Raw genomic sequence first — 21,985 nt, 5'->3', positions numbered from 1 at the left:
GCAGCCGTGGCTCGGTAGGAGCTGTTTCAGGTGGAAGGTCATCTCTCCGTGCTTTCTATTGATCCACGTCGACAGGTTTGGATGAGCCGGTAGGTCCACTTTCCTTTCTCCGTATTATCCCATTCCTGCTGCTACATCACCATCGAATCGATTCTCATCATCTTCCTCACGTTTCTGACGTTTCATTGATTGTAGCACTTGATATCCTCCGTCAGGGTAATGCAGATGGGGATCATCTCGGCGTCAAGGCATACTGCCTCCGATACGCAATCGCAACTCGTACGACAAGCAGTCGAAGCGTCCTGTTCAGCTTTTCGCGGTTTCACTTGGTTTTCAGCGCCCAAGCAGGAGCCCCATATCGCAGTATCGATGACGAAACACTAGATAAAGACCCGACATTTCGCATGTGTAATCAACGTTGTTGTTTAAGCTCAATCAGTCGTCGATTATCACTCCCAATTGCTTCAGTGCACGATTCGATGCATACACATGCCCTTCGATGATGATCTGTATCCGCTGAACCGCTTTGCAGTTGCTGTCCAACAACAAATTCGTCTTGTAGTGAGCTATTTGCAGCTTGACCGGTTCATCCAGCTCTCGATCGCATCGAATGTCTCCGTCACCGACACCTCCATTTCATCAAGTGTCTCACCGTTATTCACACATCGTCCACGAAACCAACGATTTTCACTTTCCTGGGCAGCCGCAGTGTTAAGACCCTGATAGAATATATTCGTAAATCGCTAGGAAATAATTTCGTACAAACAACTTTCATAAAATATACGAATTTTTCGTACATATGATGAATCGTTCGTAGTTCTATCGAAACACTTTTTTTTATTACGAGTTTTTCGTGAAAACCACGAAATGACTTTCGTTGGCTTATTACGAAACAGCTTCATTCAGCAAACGAGTCGTTCGCTGTTATGTATATACGAATATCTTTATAATATTTACGAGCACCATTCGTCAAACCGTCCACTTCAAAAGAGCAATATGGAGCCATTGTTGCTATTCGTCAGATAATTGTTGTTGTCTGACTATTTAGTAGTCGTATCCGTGTCCGCCGGTTGCAGGAAGATTTCCTGAACCTCTTTCGCTTCCAGTTGATTCAGAATCTGGAGCAGTACAGAATCAGTTGAGCCGTCGCGAACTGCTCGTTGATTTTGTATGAATAATTTTGAGTTTTTCTCTGCCGAAGCAATATCAGTGCTGTCAAATATCGATCCTAAAAGATCGAATGCGACCAACGAAACCGTTTGTAATATACATAAACGTTTATTAAAATAAACAAAACATTTTATTTCATTCTCGAAAAATAATGTCGTTATCAACGATAGCATTCGTTCAGTGTACATTAAATGTGTAAAATTTACGAAAGCTGTCGTTCACCATACGGCCATTCTTGTTCATGAAATGAACAAAACTTACTATTTACAATGCACGAAAATACTTGAAAACTTGCAGAAAACGACGAATGAATTCGTGCATTGCATGATTCATTATATTCACGAATTTATATTATCAGTGCATCGTACATCCCATTCCAAAGTGTTGGGCAGAGAATGGAGCCCTGAGTAATGCCCGCTGCGACTCGCATTGCCTTCTGCCCTTTTGTTCAGCTGGTACAGCAGTGCTCTGCTCTGGAAGTAGCTCTTCAGGATCTGGCTCATTCTTTTATGCCACGCTGCGGCATTGGTCTATTCGAGGCTGGATGGCCCGGTGACTTCCCTGACTTTGGCAGCAACATCAGTTTCTGCACCTTCCTCATTTCGGGGATTACCATCATCTAAAGACTTCAGCAGTAGCATCCTGAACATGTCCGGATATGCCAGGATCGCAGCTTTCAGCGCCACGGTTGGTATTCCATCCGGACCGGGAGGTTTCTTTGATTTTAGTCACATTGACGCGTCTTTGAGATCGTCGTTAGTCACTTGCCACTCGACTGTGGTACCTCCTTCTTCTTCGCCGTACGGTGTCGGTGACCAGGTAGTTGAATCGTGATTCGGGAAGACCCTCAACGATTATCTTTAGCTTACCCGGGCATATTTCAGCTGGTGTCGACGGGCCCTCGTCTTCGTCATGACGACTCAGTACTCGTCCCCCAAGGATTGGCGTTTATTTCTCAGCACAGCTACTTATGGCAATTGGCTTGCTAAGCTTGATCTCCCGTTTTAAAGAGTCCCTACCTTCTAGATATGTCACTTGCACTACTTTCTCACTCTCCATCTTGCGCTCTGAGCCCGCCTTCTGGCTCTAAGACAAGCAGCGTGTAACGTACTGAGTTACTCATTTAACCAGTAAGCTGCACGCCGTCTACTGCATGGCCCTAGTTTTCGTGACATTGTAACGTCACAAGCCGTCACAATCCTTCTCGATAACCGTTAGCCGTCAGCCGTATCAACGAACTTGATTCCGTTGTTTGCCGAAGTAACTCAACAAAGAGGTTTTCGTTAAAGGCTTTCGTCTTCCACTTTAGCTTGTCGCCCGTCCTTCTTCGCGCTGCAGCAGGGTTCCATTGACCGATGCGGTAGCGAATCGCTTGGTGGTATCTATGGGGATACTTCTCTTACACTCTCCAGTCCATGTTCGCCGTCAGTCAAGGACTACACATTGTGACGAAATTTCTCTCGGTACCGATATCCGTTTCGTGAACCATTAAGCTCCTAGCTCCTCGCTTCGCCGCGATCTACTCGTTATAGTCCTTGGAGGTTGAGCTAGCCTCCACAACGTGCCGACAGGTAGGTGTCGAGTCTGCAGCCAATTTTCACTACAAGGAAATATTTTCACAAGATAACTTTTGCAAATGAAACTTTGAAAATTTCATTTAAAATATTAGGCATATTTTTATTTAACATATTCAATTTTTTCAAATTTCTCCAAAATATTTCGGGGGGGGGGGGGGGGGGGGTCGTCCCCCAAAACCCTTCCCCCCGCTACTACGCCACTGGCGACGTTTACTTTGATTCCTTTCTAGGTGTTGGGATGGGAACCCTTTTCGAGTATAGTCTTTTTCATTAAGGAAAGGGCCCATTAACCGTTTTGTTGTTGGGTGTATATGAACCGTTAATTTTTGAGGGAAGTATAAGGAAACAAAAACCAAGTTATTTTGCTTATGTGTTTTTTCGAAAATCAAAAATTTACGTTTACGTTTCAGAATCGACTGATTTATGGTGTGTATAAAGCTTTGTTAGTATCCATTTGAAGTATTAACCGGAATTGTTTACGTTTTGTTTAAGTGTTTATTAGAAATGTTCTCGTCGAAATGAAATTATCAACAACTTTGCTGAAGGCACCAAGTCACTTACCTTTTTTTGAAGAGATAAATATTTCATGGAGAATTAATCACTAGAATTTGTATATCGAAAGATGATCTGTTTTATGCTAGAAAACTTCTTCGAAGTTTTTTTTTTATTTTGATTATAGAGGTTTTAACCTTAGGGCCTCTTCTCGGGTTAGAGTGTAACCCGTCAGGGTAACAATTTAGCATTGGGTGGAAATATACCCTATTTTTACGTATACACTCCGTAGAGTGTATTGTTTACGTTAAAGTTATGCTCACCGCTGTTCGATACCGTTCACATTTAGTTTGTAAATTTTTATATAGTTTTGCGTTTGTGAACGGTTTTGTGTAATCAGATAGGTGTAGTAATTTTTGTTTTATGTTTGCATACAAGAAACATAGGGCTTAGATAGGCCACCGCTCTCCTCTTGCTGCAATAAGTGTGCTGGATATGCTGCACATATCGATGACAGTTATGCGGCGGTACTGTGTTTTTTGGTGCTGGTTTTGGTGTTTGTTTTGGGTCGAGTAAAAAGGGCGGCCATCGTGAAGAGACAGAAAGTGACGGACCACAGCCAGGAACAGACGTTCCAAATTTATTCCTTTTTTTCGGGACAGTTTCCCGCCACCGTAACAAAAGTTCAGTGCGCGCGTGTGACGGTAAGTGAAATCCGTCAGTGTATTGGTGTGTGGTCCGGGCATACAAAAAGTCCTGGTGTAGGGTCGCCGAGACGGGAAGCTAATCGCTAAGGAGCTACTCGCTTCCCCGGCTAAATAAAAAGGACCCAAGTGACACCAGTGCCGTTCTCACTGTGGAGGATCAGTCGAACGAGCCAAGCTCTCCTCCACAGTTAATTGCCAAGGAGAACGAAGCAGGGCGGACAAAGGTTCCCCCTGGGAAGCTTACTGCGGTAACTTCCGGGATCGTTTACGGCGAGTAGACGATCCGGCGATTCGTCGCCAACGTCGCTAGGGAGGTTCCAACAAAGGAGCCAAGCTCACCTCCCTAGCTAAAAGCCAAGGACCGCTGCCGGAGCAGCCAACGACACCAGAAGGAGAACGCGGCCGTTGTGTTCCCGGCCGGTCGGAAAAAAAACCGTCGCCTTCCCGCCGCCATCAGCAGCAGACCGTAAGAATCGACCAGCAGAGGAGAGTTTCGGGAGAATAAACGGTAAAGTTAAAATTTAGTTTATTTGTTTTTTGCTTTTTTGTTTGTTATTATACGAAAATCCGAAATTCCGGTAGGAGCACCTAGGCCGCCCTGAAAAGAAGGGTTCGCCGGGCAAACCAGAACCCGAGTAGTGGGCAAACCCCAACTTACATTTGGCGCACAGCGCAAAACACATTGAAAAAAATATTTTCCTATTTTGGAAAATATTTTTTTCTTCCGGAGTGTGGGGTGCTTCTACTAAATCAAGGATTTTCGTAGAACAGTGGTGAGGTTTCTTCCGCAATATTGTTTCGCGGTCGTATTATTTATTTATTTACATTTTTTGGCGTATTTTTTCGATTTTTTGTTTTTTCCTTTTTTGTCCGAATTTGTGGATTGCGTTGTTTGTGTTTGGTCTGCCGGACGAGTAGTTTGAAGGTTGTTGTCATTTATTCGGTTGCGGTGGCCAATCGCCTTGTATTCTCAATCCGGTTTGAGACATTTTTGGAGCAGCTTGATTTCCTGAAATTTTAAGGGAATCGTTAGTGGGCGAAAAATCAGAAATAATACCGTGTCAGTACTTACATGCTTTGTGTCTTGGTGATTTCTTCCAATATAGCGCAAGTTATGATGGCGTTGGAGAAATTCAACCAAGCGTGTGTGTTCATGCGCGTCGATCATTTACATTTCGATGAGCTGGATTTTGAGTTGCTATCTCGAAGCATTTTTATCTCTCCTGATTCGGATCTTTCGGGTGTCCAGCGGCAGCGGCGTCTTCGGGGAATTTTGTCGCATGAGCGGTCGTCTCGGAGGGAATTAGTTCGCAATTTCCGGGGTGACGTGGGTGAAGAAAAGGAGATCTGCCTTGGTAAATTACTAACAATCAAGGAAGATCTCCAGTACCGGTGCCCAAACAAGGAGATTTACCGAACACGGTTGCTTCATTTTGGGGTCTAGGCTCCAGGTTATCCGAAATTATGCGGCAGGGGAGGTCAACCAGGAAATTTCGGGGTTGCTGGAGGAAGTTCTAGCAGTTTATGCCAGTCATTTCAGCGACGAACAGGCAGCACTTCCTCCCGACAACCAAGAAGGGGAGGATGGAGAAATTTTGGGAGATTTGCTGAGTACAGACGTACCTGCAATTCCACAGGGATCCAATCCTTCCGATAACGAAGGATCTCTTTCCAAACAGCTCGCAAGAGACGACCTGTTGCGTGTCTTGTGCGAGAGGAGGGACGAGATTCGACAATTGCGACAGCAATCCGACGATAATAGAGCCCTAGCGTCTCAGGGGTCTGATGCTTTTTCAAAAGCTACTGAAACACTAATGGGTTGGATTGCTTCACTGACAACAATTTCGTCAGTTTTGAGAAAGACAGTTCAAGAAGTTGTCTCACTTCGTGAATCCGTCAGTGAACTTCGGGCACTAGTACATCAGAAGGTAAGTGCTCCCGAGATGGATCTGCAGACCGATCTGGAAGATTTGCGTTTGATGAACGTACCCGATTCATTTGATGCACCAGAGATTCCTCGCCCAACACTGGCGCCCAGTCCCGACCAATTTGTGTTGAAGCGAGGATTCTCGGGTCAACAAAATCTATGTCCATCACTTCCTATCGAGAAACCGAAACTGAATACTGGATTCACAGCCCCGTACCAAACTCAGAACCAGCCTTACGTTCCTGATTTGACCGAACAGCTGGCGGGACCATCATATCCGAACTTTTCGATATCCACCAATGCGGGAAACGGATCGATGGTGGCCCCCAGGAATTACTCGCGAAACCCGCAACGCGTCGCTGATTGGAAGATTCGGAAGTATGCTGGAACTGATGAAGGAACTGGACTTAGTGAGTTTTTGGACACCGTAGCAAATTACGCTGCGTGTGAACAAATGTGCGAAGAAGAACTTTTCAATTCTGCGATGCATCTGTTCACTGGCAATGCTTTGACCTGGTATCAGGCTATGCGTGCGCAAAACCGGTTGTTTAACTGGAACCATCTTGTTTGCGAGCTCAAGGTAAATTTCGTTCATCCTGAACTTGATGCTACGCTCAAAATGAAGGCTCTCCAGCGCCGGCAGATGCGTAACGAATCTTTCCAGGAATATTTCCTGGAAATGGAGAAAATATTTCGTGCTATGACGGTTCCAATGGCACTGAGCGAAAAACTCGACGTGCTCAAGCGGAACCTGAAAGCCGACTATAAACAAATGCTTATCCTTAGGCCAGTGAACACGCTCTCAGAATTGATGAGCCTTGGTAAATCGATCGACGCCTCCAAGACGCCGATTTATCAGAAAGTTTTCGGTTCTTCTCGGGAAGTTGCTGCTTATTCTGATAATCCACCACAAAACAAACAAAAACAAAATAATCAAAACCAAAAGGGAGGTGGACAGAATAACGGCAACGCAAAATCCAAAACGTTTTGGAACAAGAATGCCAAACCGGCAGGTCTTGATTCAAGCAAGTCTCCTGACAACCAGAAAAAGAAACAGCAAGGGAATCAGGACGGCAAGAATCTCGAAGGAAACAATCAAAAACCGATCGAACCACCGCAGAAACCTATAATGTGTCTGGAGTATTTGGTGGAAAAGCATCGTCCTCCCGTGCTCGGCGTCTGCTACAATTGTGGAGACAAAGGACATGAATTTGAGGAATGCCGGAAACCAAATCGGGTCTTCTGCATCGTGTGTGGTTTTAAAGGATTTGATGTTTCTCGTTGCCCTTACTGCCTAAAAAACGGGATCAGAACCAACTGAAGTCGCAGTTGGCAGTAAGGCAGCGCTCCAAAGAACAACTAACAATCCATCCCCAGATTTACGACAGTTTTCGACCGGCTCGTGATGAGGACTATGATAATTCGTTGTCTGTCGAAACCATCGTCCTTGACGATCCGTTCGATAACCGTCCTTTTGCAATTGTCGTAGTGTACGGCAAATCCTTCAAAGCCTTGCTCGACAGTAATAGTAACGCCACAATTATAACTAAAAAGATATACCGAAAGTTTTCGAAAAGTCCCTTGAAAAGTTTGGAACGACCATTCGAACTACGTTCTGCAAGTGGTCAATCCTTACCAATCATTGGACAAGCGTATCTCCCGTATACTTTTCAAAATTTGACAAAGGTCTTATGCACTCTTGTAGTAGAGCATCTGACCGTCAACTCCATTCTAGGTATGGACTTTTGGCGCGCCTTTGAGATTTCTCCTGAGATACAAAACTGTGCTCTGTTGAACTCAGGTCAGGAATCGGAAGACGACGAAGAAGATGAAGTACCGCGTGAGTCGATACTCACTTCGGAACAGTTAGCGTGCGTAGAAGAAGTAAAGAAGTGTTTCCAGGCAGTAGAGCCCGGAAAGCTAAGCCCAACCTCATTCACAGAGCACAGGATTGTCATCAAAGATGAATTCCAAGGTGCGGCACCCGTTTGCCGATATCCTTATCACATGAGCCCAAAGAAACTGTCTAAGGTCTGGGAAGAAGTTGACCGATGGCGGTCTATGGGAATTATCGAGGAGTCTGATTCGGATTGGTCGCTTAATATTGTGGCTGTCACGAAACCAGACGACTCAATCCGCCTTTGTCTAGACGCTAGGCCTCTCAATGAGCGTACTGTACGGGATGCATACCCTTTGCCCCACCCTGGGCGAATATTGGGCGGCTTACCCAAGGCGAAGTACCTGTCTACTATAGACTTGAAGGAGGCCTTTCTCCAGGTACCCCTGGCCAAGGATAGTCGCAAATATACCGCTTTCAGTGTTCCCGGCAGGGGTATGTTCCAATTTACTCGTTTACCCTTTGGTCTCGTCAACAGCCCCGCTACTCTGGCGCGACTGATGGACCAGGTTCTAGGACGAAGTAAATGGGAACCTTACGTTTTCGTCTACCTAGATGACATCATCGTGGTAAGCGAAACGTTCGAGCATCACATACAGTTGCTCAAAGTAGTGGCCGATTGTCTAGCAAGAGCCAACCTAACCATCAATTTGGAAAAATCCCGTTTTGGAGTCCCCGAACTAAAGTTTCTTGGTTATTTGTTGAATCGGGACGGACTCAAGGTCAATCCTGACAAAATTCAGCCGATTCTCGACTACGAGAGACCGGTTACCGTGACGAAACTTCGTCGTTTCCTCGGGATGTGCGGTTATTACCGCCGCTTCATTGATCGGTTCAGTGAGGTCACTGCTCCCTTGACCGATCTGCTCAAAACGAAAACCAAGAGCTTAGTTTGGAACTCCGAGGCAGAACTCGCGTTCCTTAAAATTAAGGAACTTCTAGTCACTCCTCCAGTTTTAGTCCCACCAGACTTCTCCAAAGGGTTCATCCTTCAGACAGACGTTAGTGACGTAGCAGTCGCTGCTGTTCTGGTGCAGGAGTACCCCGAGGGTGAGAAAGTAGTTGCTTACTTTTCGCACAAACTGACCACTCCCCAAAGGAACTATCATGCAACTGAAAAGGAAGGTCTGGCGGTGATAATGGCGGTTGAACACTTTCGAGGTTACTTGGAAGGTTATCATTTTCGACTGGTCACTGATTCGTCAGCGATTACATGGATACTGAAGACTAAATGGAAAACCAGTTCACGTTTGAGTCGTTGGAGTTTAGAATTACAACTCTACGACATGTCTATTGAGCACCGGAAAGGCAAGGACAATGTCGTTCCTGATGCGTTATCCCGGGCCGTAGCAGCCGTTTCAGCTTTGTCCACCTCAGACTGGTACTGTTTCATGAAGTCAAAAGTTATCCAAAATCCTGACGACTATGCCGACTTCAAAGTAGAAAATGATCAACTTTTTAAGTATGTCAACTCAAAAGTTGTTCCGTGCGACTCGCGGTTCAGTTGGAAACTTGTCCCAGCACCCGAGTTCCGTCAAGATTTGATCCAACGTACCCACGAAAATTTGCTTCACGTGGGATACGATAAAACGATCCACGAAGTGCAGTTGCGATATTACTGGCCTCGTATGGGATCGGAAGTACGAAAGTTTATTCGAGAATGTGGGACGTGCAAGGAAATCAAAGCTTCTTTCGTCCCAGTCCAGCCCGAAATGGGTCAGTCGCGTGCGACTAATGCACCATGGCGAATGGTTTCTGTGGACTATATTGGTCCTCTTCCAAAAAGCAAACGTGGCAATCAACACTTGCTTGTCGTCCTCGACGTCTTCAGCAAGTACGTCATGTTAACCCCCGTTCGCAAAATCGCTAGTGCGTCACTCTGTACGATACTGCGCGAACAGTGGTGCAATCGCCATGGTAGGCCGGAAATTCTGCTAAGCGACAATGCCTCCACTTTCACCTCGAAGGAGTTCAGTCAATTCATAAAAGAAACCAACGTCAAACATTGGCTGAACTCCCGCTATCATTCGCAGGCTAACCCAGTGGAGCGAACAAATCGCTCGATAAACACCGCAATCCGGGCATATGCTCGAACCGAGCAGCGCAACTGGGATGTCCACATCAGTGATGTGGAGCGCATCCTAAATACTACCGTTCATTCCTCCACTGGATTTAGTCCTCATTTCATTATACACGGGTGTGAAATGGCATCTGCCGATGACTTCAGCAGGATTTCCGGTGAGGGTGACCTAGAAACAAGACACCAACAGATAGAAAATCCGGGAGATTGTGGTCAAAAGTTTGGCAAAGGCAAGCGAGGGCATTCGACATCAGTACAACTTGCGTCATCGAAAGTTCTCCAAACCTTTTGAAAAGGGACAAATGGTGTACCGTCGAAACATGAAGTTGTCGAATGCACTCGAGTCTTACAATGCTAAACTTGGACCACAATACTTACCGGCAAAAATTGTCTCAAAAAAGGGTGTATCCTCCTACGAGCTGGAGGATTTAGCAGGTAAAAATCTCGGAGTTTGGCCAGCAAATCTCCTTAAACCAGCACAAACAAACTTTTCCGTGCCGTTTGTGGACTGACGGTATGCTTTTATATGGATTACTCACTTGGGAGTTTTCCAAAAGCAGCCGTCAGTTCCCGACGGCAACAACACGGACTTTGGTCCGAATAAAAAAAACAATAAACATTTCTCCGTCTTCTCTATTTTTATTGTGGAAGACCAACTCTGCTGCGAGAAGGTTCTTCAACACCTTCTGGCAATTTTTCAGAGCCACACTCACGCAGTGTGGTAAACAAACACTCGCACGAAATATATGCTCTGGCCCCGGTGACGACTACGGTATGGTGGAATACTCTACTAAAAAACACTAATCTTATACCGTGCCGTTCTCCCGGGCATCGGACGCATCTAAATACACTACCTGCCGTGTTCGGCAAACAAATACTAAAAATTCTTTTGCGCCCCACTCGCGCAGTGAGGTAACCAAATTATCCACTAATTTGCTTTGCTCCGGCGGTCGAGACGGTTACGGTAAAGAAAACTTTCTCACCAAACCAGTACCAGTGTTTGGAAGAAACAAAACGAACCTATACCGTCTTTTCACCGCCGGATGCATACACATCATTCCTCTGCCGTGTTCGGCAACATAAAATTTCCAAAAAAAAACCCTCTTAGTGGGGAACACTCGCACCTACGGGTGCACTAAATTATATAAAATCTCCCTTGTTTGAGCACTGAACCGAATAAAAATTCTTTTCCCTTCTTCGATAGGGACACAAAAAAACTCACGCGGCTGATTCCCGACCGAAACTATCACGAGAAATCGCGCGGAAACGGTATAAAAATCGCGAATAAAAACAATTTGCGACCGCCAATTTCGCGAACTGTTTTGTTTTTATTTACAATTTTGATGATTCATTCATCATATCGAATGGATCATCGATTTGACACTTTCCTCGATGTTCGCACCAATGCTCTGCATCATGCAGGTGTAGCCCGATTCGGATCAGGATGGTATGGGTGTTAGGGGGAGATGTGGGTTAAAAAGCGCCACGCATCTTCGATCTCGAATCGAATAACAACATTTTATTTCGCATAATTTTGGGTTTGTGGTTTAACCTGGGATGGTTCGTTTGATTCCAGCGGGAATCATTTTGATATTTTTAAAATTATGCGAAAGACATTCTTTGTTCCCTCTCAAACGTTTCTTTTGCCCTGTACGAAGCGTTTTGAGGCGAAAAGGGACGAATATACAAATTTTTTGTCCGGAATGTCTGTGAGTGGGAGAAACGATGACGTGTTATGCGGTATTGTATGAGTGAATGTATGAGTGTGGAATCGAACAGAGTGCATGAATGCATGTGTGAATGATAAGATAAAATTGTTTTGGGGTTAATTCGAAGTGCTTATCGGAATGGGAATGATCGAGCAGGCCAGTGATTGAGGATGAATGAATGGGATTGTATGAATGTATTTGGATTGAATCCCCAACACAAGTGTGTAGTACTGGTATCGTAAGGACACGTAAGACATTTCTGGACAGTCGATGAAAAAGAACAATATAATGCCGACAACCGTTCCCTTGCAAGTTGAAACATTGAAAATTGTCAATGTCACTTGCAGAATTTTAGGAATATCGAGTTGTTACCGATCTTGCTTTCGGATTAGATTTAGGGTTCAACCCATAACCGAGTAATGACGATGGCTGACAACCTCTCGCTTCGCGTATGCTGTCAGTATTATCAGACCCAACACAGACAAACAGTTCACCGGTTAGGACATCCGGTCGATTAGTTCTGAGATGAAAATTTATAAATTGCGGAAGAAATGATTAGGTGTAGTTAGTTTTTCTTTGTTTATTTATTTATTTATTCATTTCGTTCAATATTATTGTATCGGTGTTAGGTGTTAGGTTAGAAAAAAAATTGTTGCCAATTTTTTTTCCACCCGGTGTGGGCGAGATTGTAATCCGTCAGGGTAACAATTTAGCATTGGGTGGAAATATACCCTTTTTTACGTATACACTCCGTAGAGTGTATTGTTTACGTTAAAGTTATGCTCACCGCTGTTCGATACCGTTCACATTTAGTTTGTAAATTTTTATATAGTTTTGCGTTTGTGAACGGTTTTGTGTAATCAGATAGGTGTAGTAATTTTTGTTTTATGTTTGCATACAAGAAACATAGGGCTTAGATAGGCCACCGCTCTCCTCTTGCTGCAATAAGTGTGCTGGATATGCTGCACATATCGATGACAGTTATGCGGCGGTACTGTGTTTTTTGGTGCTGGTTTTGGTGTTTGTTTTGGGTCGAGTAAAAAAGGCGGCCATCGTGAAGAGACAGAAAGTGACGGACCACAGCCAGGAACAGACGTTCCAAATTTATTCCTTTTTTTCGGGACAGTTTCCCGCCACCGTAACAAAAGTTCAGTGCGCGCGTGTGACGGTAAGTGAAATCCGTCAGTGTATTGGTGTGTGGTCCGGGCATACAAAAAGTCCTGGTGTAGGGTCGCCGAGACGGGAAGCTAATCGCTAAGGAGCTACTCGCTTCCCCGGCTAAATAAAAAGGACCCAAGTGACACCAGTGCCGTTCTCACTGTGGAGGATCAGTCGAACGAGCCAAGCTCTCCTCCACAGTTAATTGCCAAGGAGAACGAAGCAGGGCGGACAAAGGTTCCCCCTGGGAAGCTTACTGCGGTAACTTCCGGGATCGTTTACGGCGAGTAGACGATCCGGCGATTCGTCGCCAACGTCGCTAGGGAGGTTCCAACAAAGGAGCCAAGCTCACCTCCCTAGCTAAAAGCCAAGGACCGCTGCCGGAGCAGCCAACGACACCAGAAGGAGAACGCGGCCGTTGTGTTCCCGGCCGGTCGGAAAAAAAAAACCGTCGCCTTCCCGCCGCCATCAGCAGCAGACCGTAAGAATCGACCAGCAGAGGAGAGTTTCGGGAGAATAAACGGTAAAGTTAAAATTTAGTTTATTTGTTTTTTGCTTTTTTGTTTGTTATTATACGAAAATCCGAAATTCCGGTAGGAGCACCTAGGCCGCCCTGAAAAGAAGGGTTCGCCGGGCAAACCAGAACCCGAGTAGTGGGCAAACCCCTACTTACAAGAGAAATCTCTTTTGGAAAAATCTCCAACCCCATGTGCGGGGTTGGGACTCGAACCCAGGTGACTTCTTCGAAGTTGTTAAACTTTCAACGTTGATGATTTCGAAATTATGTGATCTTGACTATAGAGAAAGTTTTCGTCAATATGCCCCACTTCAGAAGTCGCATTCTTTGACTTTATCGTACAAGAAAAAATCTATAAAGGTTCGAACACTGTTCCATATTGGTTCTCCTTGTTTGTAGACTGGAATGGCATCTGTTAGACTACTTATGTTTCTGAATTTTCAATAATTGATTAATCTCTTATTAAATTTTAGCATTTTCAAAAACAAATGCACCAATTTTCATCAAATTACCCCCCCCCCCCCCTACCCTCCCCCTCCTTAGCAAACCAAAATTTCTGGCTACGCCACTGGTATAGATCACCGCATCCTCTTGATTTGCAGAGTATCAAGAGGATGCGGTGATCTATGTATGAAATGTCTTATGTCACTACAAGGTGGATTATAAGTGTTATATAATTATAAATTGTACATTATTACAAAATTATTAGTATGCTTCGGTAATTCGGGTTTTTCCATATTTCAATTTTAAGATTCATAATTGACAAGAATGATAACTGTAAAGGTTATGCCCTGAGTGGAATGAATCAAGTTTTCTTTTCTCTTTAGAACAAAATGCCCTTTTATACATAAAATGGTAGTTAAAATTGATATAGTCAAACATTTTATCCCGAAAATACGCTTTTTCCAAAAACAAATCCAAGAAAAGTTACAGTTTCATGAATTTCTCCAGTTTTGTTTATTAACACATAGGAAATATGCTCATTAAAATTCAAAATTCAAAAAGAACTAAAATATAGTTCCTTTTTACGAGATGAAGTGTTGCTTTACTGAATGACTCATAAGTATTATGTAATACCAGTATGTTATTCTAGCGTCGTTTTTACGACATGCCGCATTGATATAACATAACTGTTTTCTATTACTCAATCCAACTGCTTCTCGTTTGACGCTTAAAATAGGATGCATTTCCATATTTCACCATTAATATTCATCCATTATTGCTCGTACACATAAAACGCTACATGTTGAAATCTTCTGATAGGACAATAAAACAACTTTGAAATCCATGAAATACACAAACCAATTATGCGCTATGATTTCTATATCGAATTAGAGTCCAAAGCACCGGACGAATAAACAAAAATTCAATCGAACTGAAACTAATGTGGGAAACGCTGCACGTGGTCCGATGGTAACCAGTACCCCATTGTGTTGTTCTAACTCGTTATCGAATTTCAACCGAGCAGGAGCCTTCCAGGTACAGGTTTCGCCACACTTACACGGTCTCTTATAGGTCGAATTCGAATCTACACGATACAACTGCTTAGCAACAGTGACTAATTATGGGTAACCACGCGTCTCCACCAAATCTGCAAAACCAGCTCGATACAACTATGTACCATGTGTTGCCAGTGAAACCAGAATGTGGTAGTTCTGTGTGGAGAGAAACTGTAGTGTCCGATAGTCAACACACAAACTGTAGCATTCCCGTAAAACGTTGTTATCATGATCATCATCATCACCGTTTGGGGAGCGGTATTTTGGCAAAGCCATTGAAACTAACAACCGTTGCGTCTCCGGCAGCTGGCTGTCCATCTCGGATATCTCTTCCCGCTGGCTACTACGGGAGAAATCAATATACTTTCTGCTTTGCATTGAATTGAACACTATTGGAGTGGAGTACAATTTAAGATACTATAACCATAGAGCCTCATTGTAGTCTAAACAATTTGATTGAAAGTGAGTTATTTTAAATAATAGGCAATCCAAGTAGAATAGCTGTATGTATACAGTTACCAGAGGATTACGGAAACGGTATAGAAAAGTTCAATGTTTTTCAACTAGCTGCTGAGATTAGCCAGAAATTGTGAATCCTGTGAAACTAGTCTGATTAAAGGGGTGTGTATCCAGGGTTGGTGGCATCGTGGTAAGGCGATAGCTTTCCTACCCAGGCTTGGAGTCGGGCGGTGTAGTCAGTCGGAACATGAGCATAATTACCTCAAACGATACGGAATTGATAATCCGTTCTGGTCAGAACAAGCGAAACTGTTCAGGTAGCCCAGGATTGTAGACTGGTAGTCCTCAATATGCAGGTGTCGAGAGTTCGTTATTCATTTTATTCATTTATTTTTTGATTCAAGCAGATGTAGACTACAAGGAATGATATTCTCAGTCTATCTTCTGACCTCGCACAAAGCAGAAACATAAAAATTGCTACGCTATAGCAGGCTATAGGCACCAGTTAAGCCTTTTGTTCTATATCAGTGCATAAACAATATTGTATCGTTGCCCCTGCTGCGGAGTGCAATGAGTTTTCCAAATGACAAAAGTTCCCGTGCTACGGGATAACACGATTTCGATCAATTTTAATAAAAATCGTGTCAGGAAGTGGAAAAATTAGTTAATGGTAAAATGTAGTTTAATCTCGCTGAAGTTACGTACATTCAGCTACATCACGTAAAAAACTATGTTTTGATCACGTTTAGAAGCTTAGCACAGGCCGAAAACTTCATTTCAAACAACTACATGCAACACGAGGTCGAATTTAATAACTCCAGAATCGTGCGTATCCATGATTTGGCCCCGCGCACTAGGGAAGATTACATCAAACGAATCGTGTCGCAATATGGAGAAGTAGAATCTATTATAAATGACACCTGGAGAAATGCAAAATATTTTTATATTGTTGAATAAAAAATATTTCTAGAAATCGAAGTACCCCTTTAAAAAAAGTTTAGGTGCTAACCGATTAATAGAAGTAATCAAACTTCATAAAACTATGCTGAAGACACCTTAAACTTCAACGAGAGCTAGAAAATACTTTAATCCACTATTTTTCAGTTTAGGACCACAGTGCGGCATCTCTCTCGATTTGTCCTTTGGTTTTAAAATATTCGTGGAAACTTGATGGATTTTTTCATGATCAAAACCATTTCAGTGTATTTCAGATACTTGCTAGAATTGATAAAAAAGCCGAAACGTCGGGCAGCAAACAACATTCGTTTTGATTTTTGTTGACTGAGACAGCCGTTCAAATTCATCCAGATTTCATCATATATTGTATGGTTTACTTTGATGCATGGTTCATTTTTAGAAATGTACGGCATCTCTCCCGAAATCCCCCCATTCGCAACATGCCTTTCTAAGGGCGCTTACAGAGTGGCGGCGAGAAGCTGAGCTGGGGCTGACACTGACATTAGAATGCGAGATGCGAGAAACCTGCTTGCTGCAAACCAAAGGGATGATGTCAGAGTGAAAGCCGAGCGGATCGGCGCCGATTACCTGCTTTTACTCTGACAGGCTCCATTTTTTATTCATTTCGTTTGATAGGCACAAATTCGGTGGCTTGGCGGTGCCAAATTCTTTTGTTTTTACATTTTGGATTTCTTAAAACTAGGTTACAATGTTGAAATATTTTTTATAAAAGAGAATAATTTTACAGCTATTTTAAGACTAGAAATAAGATTCTATATACAAGAGAGGGGGGCAAAAGATTTTTTTTATGAAAAATTTTAAAACAAGGAATTCTGTTTGATATACAAGCGGGGGAGTAGTTTTTTACGAAATATTTTACAGTTATCTTAAAACTAACAATATAGTTTGGTACAATAAAGAGGGAACAAATATTTATGAGAAATTTCACAGATGTCTTAAAACTAGGGATACAATTCTATTTACAAGATGGAGGACAATAGTTTTAGCAAAGAATAAAAATTACAGCTATCTTAAAACTAGGAATACAGAATACAAATTTGATTTTTTTTAACGAAGACTTATGCTTGGTCAAGTTATTCAGAGGGGGGCTTATTTCCACATCAGTGTAGCAGCAGTTGTATCAAGGACAGGGGAGAGAAGGCGTATATGGTGACCGGGAGAGAAGAACAAAACTTGCAACTTTCGGGCAAACGGGAGATCAGCGAAACAAATTAGCGCCTCAGTCTAGTAGGTCGGATTGACGGATGGTACACTTCGGATCCGCGGGGAATCCTTCAAGAGTCATCGGACCTCGATTCGCTCTCGCTTCAGTTTCCGTAGTGGTAAGGGCGACGGCGGTTACATAGTGGCACTCTGGAGCTGATCGGTTCCACGAGGCAGGAGGAAACTTCTAAAAACGAGTAATAAAAGAGAGGGGCTAAATTGGGATATTTATCGTTTTATGAAAGTGTAAATAAGGGACATATAGGGGAAATCGCGAATTGCCAGAATAGCACGAACTGGAACATTAGACGGTCTACCTCGGGCCCGAAGGGAATTCTTTAACTGAGACCTGGCGTCACAATACCCGGCACACACCCAGACAACGTGCTCGATTTCCTGATAGCCCTCATCACAAGCGCACAGTCTGCTCTCTGCAAGCCCAATACGCCGCAAATGCGCATCCAATGTGTTGTGGTTGGACATAAGCTGGGACATTACTAGAGATGGTCGGGTTCGGGTTTTTAGACCCGAAACCCGGACCCGACCCGAACCCGACGGGTTTCGGGTCGGGTTCGGGTTCTATTAATTTAAGTTTCTCAGGTTCGGGTCGGGTTCCGGGTTTTCAAATTTGAAATTCTCGGGTTCGGGTCGGGTCCGGGATTTTAAAATTTTGAACTTTCGGGCTCGGGTCGGGTTCGGGTTTATCAAATTAGAAATTGTCGGGGTCGGGTCGGGTTCGGGTTTTGAACAAAACAACTCAACCATTTCTTGACGCTGTTTGCGTCTATACACAAAACCCAGTCTTTTCATACTTCGTGATACAAATGGAAGACACATATAACCGTACCAAATGGTATCACCTATAAATCGCTAGAATTCGTCGTATTTTCTGGTGCTCAAATATAGTATTTTTTCATTCTTGTATAAAATTCTGTCTCTTCAGATTCGCAAACTGCCTGAATTATTTTATGTTTTAAAAGAACATTCATGAGAGAGCATTCAACAATACGTGTTTCACATCTATAATCTCTTTGCGATTTATTTTTCATGATAATTAGTAATACATCAAGTCAACAGGAATTTATCGGAAAACATTGGTTCAACTTTCTGTTTTAAAATATTAATTTCGACAGGTACTTTAAAACCGATACGTAGGCCGCGGTCGGAGTAAACGCGTAAAACTCGGCTAAAGCGTACAGCAAATAGTATCTAAAACAAAGCGAGTTGAAATCCTCGGGAAGTAGAAACAATTAAAACCAATCTATAGATCCGCTCCTGATTGGTCGTTTTGACAGTCACGAGAAATCGAAAAGTGGGTGTCGAGAGTGCACTGAATGGTAGTACTTTTTGCTACATATTGAATAATAATTGTCCATTAACCCTACAACGGTTTCGTAACGTTCGTTCTCTAAGTAAACGGTTTTGTGGGATACATTCGTACCCCAGAACAAAAATCGCTCTAATATGCCAAATTTTTATTAAATTTATGATTAAATTGGATAGTTTTATTCCAAAACATACAATTTTACACAAGTTTCTCGCTTACTATGTATCGATGTTTCGCTTTTAAAAAAATATATGATAATGTTTTCGGAATTATGTACACATAACAAAACATTAACGAAAACGGTTTTGTAGGGTACATTTGTACCCGTAACAAACTTTAAGCTGGCACTGTTAAGTTGGTCAAATGCAACAAATAGGATGCACCTGCTTTAACGGAAGTTTAATAATAATCAAATTGATTTATGATAAAGATTGCTTGCAGTTAAACTGTAATGGAATAACAAGGATTGCAAATAGCTCTGGGGTACAAATGTACCCCACAAAACCGTTCTAGGGATTAGATTTAACCTGGGACGGGACATGCGAGGACGGTCTTCTTTTTCCCTCCCGATATTGATGTTATTTTGCAGGGAAAATCCACTTACAAAATAATTTCAAGCAAATGCCGATGATAGTGTTGTGCCGATGCGGTATAGATTTCTGTCGATGAGGTATTGATTTGTGCCGAAAATAAGAGCTCTAACATGACATGAATTATGTTATCATTTAACTATGTAAAACAACATTAACCAAAACTGTTGAGTAGAATAATTAAATTGCACGTGCCTTCGGTGCATTTTTCATATTTGTTTGTGTGCATCTACATGCATCTAAGCAACATGTAAAATATGTTTTCTAAATACACCTTGCCAGGATATTACGATACTACCCAGGCATTGTCCATTCCAAGAAAATGAAAATCGTCAAGAAAGGTCCGGTTCGCAATGACAGACCATTGCCGGTTCGCGGTGACAGTTACTTTTTTTCACTTTGCACGTCCCGTCCCAGGATTTAACTATGTATATTGTAAACAGAGACATAAAATAAAATGATAATTAAATTTCAATGCAGCACGAGTTATATTTTTGGCATAGTTGCGATCCACGAGATGCTTTTCAGCCATTGACTAAAAAGGGCGTTGTAGCCCGGGGACGATTTGACAATTTCCATATATTGAAATCACAAATTTGGTGGTACTGCTGTGGTCAATTACCATAGCTAATTTAATACATGTGATAAATCATACAAAACTGCCTTGCAGAAATGGTTTTTGATACAAAATTTTGGTTAAGTACGACGGGCAAGGTTGTTTGAAACTGTCACCATTAAGTTTTTTGTTTCCCCATGAGTTAGCCACCAATTTATCCTACTTTCCGGTTAAGATATCGACGATTTGTAAGTTTCTCATAACATTACAAATTCGACGTTCAATAATAGCAAATAAAAATGCGGATTCTACTCGCCAGTGATTCGTTTCGCCATAGGCAGATATAACTCAACGCGTATGGTGCTACTTCAGATTCGAGTGATTCTACTATTCTAAGATGAGCCTATGGTGAATAAAATCTTCGAGATCTTTCGTGGATTCTCCGTATTAGCAAGCTGGGTTCGGATCGGGTTTCTCAAATTAAAAATTTTAGGGTTCGGGTTTTCAAATTATAAAATTCTCGGGGTCGGGTCGGGTTCGGGTTTTACAAAATTTTTATTCTCGGGTACGGGTCGGGTCCGGGTTTTTCAATTTTAAAATTTTCGGGCTCGGGTCGGGTGCGGGTTTTTCAAATTTTATTATTTCGGGCTCGGGTCGGGTCAGGGTTTTTCAATTTTCAAGCTCTCGGGTTCGGGTCGGGTTCGGGTTCGAAAAAATTGAAACCCGACCTCGCCCTGAGCAGAAGCTAAAAATCGTCCCGCACAAGTGAAACAGTTAATTCTATCTACAAGCCGATCGGTGCCTATCGCACAAGCAGTCCATATCATATCAGTGCACAAACAATATTGTATTGTTATCCCCGGCTGCGGAGTGAAATGAGTTTGCCAAATGAAACACAAGTGCCCGTGCTACGGGATAACACGATTTCGATCAACTTTAATAAAACTCGTGTTAGACCCACAGTTCAAGAAGTGGAGCAATCAGTTAAAGTTAAAATGGAGCTTAATCTCGCTGAAGTTACGTACATTCAGCTACATCACGTTAAAAACTGTGTTTTGATCACGTTTAGAAGTTTAGCACAGGCAGAAAACTTCATTGAAAAGAATAACATGCAACACGAGATCGAGTTTAATAACACCAGAATCAAGATCCCGGTGCATATAGAAAACGAAATGGTGGACGTGCACATCCAAGAAAGACTACATCAAACAAATCATGTCGCAATATGGGGAAGTATAATCTATTACGAATGACACCTGGAGAAATTTTTTCACCGGCATTCCCAACGGCGTTCGTATTGTGAGAATGCAAGTGACTAAACCAATACCTTCTTACATGACTATCGAGTGCAAATCACATATAAGCAAACAACGCTAATCACATATCCCGGGCAGACCCCAACATGCCAATTCTGTAACCACTACGGAAAAACATGCGCCGTAGCAACTAGTCAAAACTCATCTACAGCCAACTCTAACAAGCAGCCACCAACACCATCAGATAAACCAAAAACAACGATCCAATTAACCAATAATGCAGGTACAACGACCACGACAACCACTCCCAAACCTACAACTAGCATCGCTAATGAAGAAGAAAATACCGATGAAGACGGATTTACAACAGCGACCCGTAAGAACAAGAAACAAATAAGAACCTTTGATCGTGAACAGCAAAAAAGCAGTACCGATGATGACATGAACGGGAACAATAACGCGAGAGAAGGCAGACTGAATGACCCCCAAGCCGCTTCACCGCCAAGGTAAAGGATCTCAACACGCAGCAGCAAACTGCGTCAACAAGATCTAGAAGACCGACATTCTTAGCATTTTTTAATTTTTACTTATTGTAAAATTGTAAAAAATTAAATGACCCACGGCTCAGTTGTGCTAACGCATTGAGCCGTTTCAAATAAATCTTTAGACTAAAAAACTGGTCAATAATCTTATATCTTATTCCGAGTTCAACTCGGTACAAATTGCCTCATCCTCTACCAACTATCGCTCAATTTATCTTTTAAAAGGCACGAACGCTCTGCGATCGATACCAATGATGTCGATGTCATCCGCGAAGCCAAGAATCTTGTGAGATCTGAAAATGATTCCGTCCCATAGCGCAACAGATCTTCCCATCACACCT

The sequence above is a fragment of the Topomyia yanbarensis genome, chromosome 2 (genome assembly GCF_030247195.1).
Source record: "Topomyia yanbarensis strain Yona2022 chromosome 2, ASM3024719v1, whole genome shotgun sequence".
NCBI classification, from domain to species: domain Eukaryota; kingdom Metazoa; phylum Arthropoda; class Insecta; order Diptera; family Culicidae; genus Topomyia; species Topomyia yanbarensis.
Note: the sequence above shows the minus strand (reverse complement) of the source record.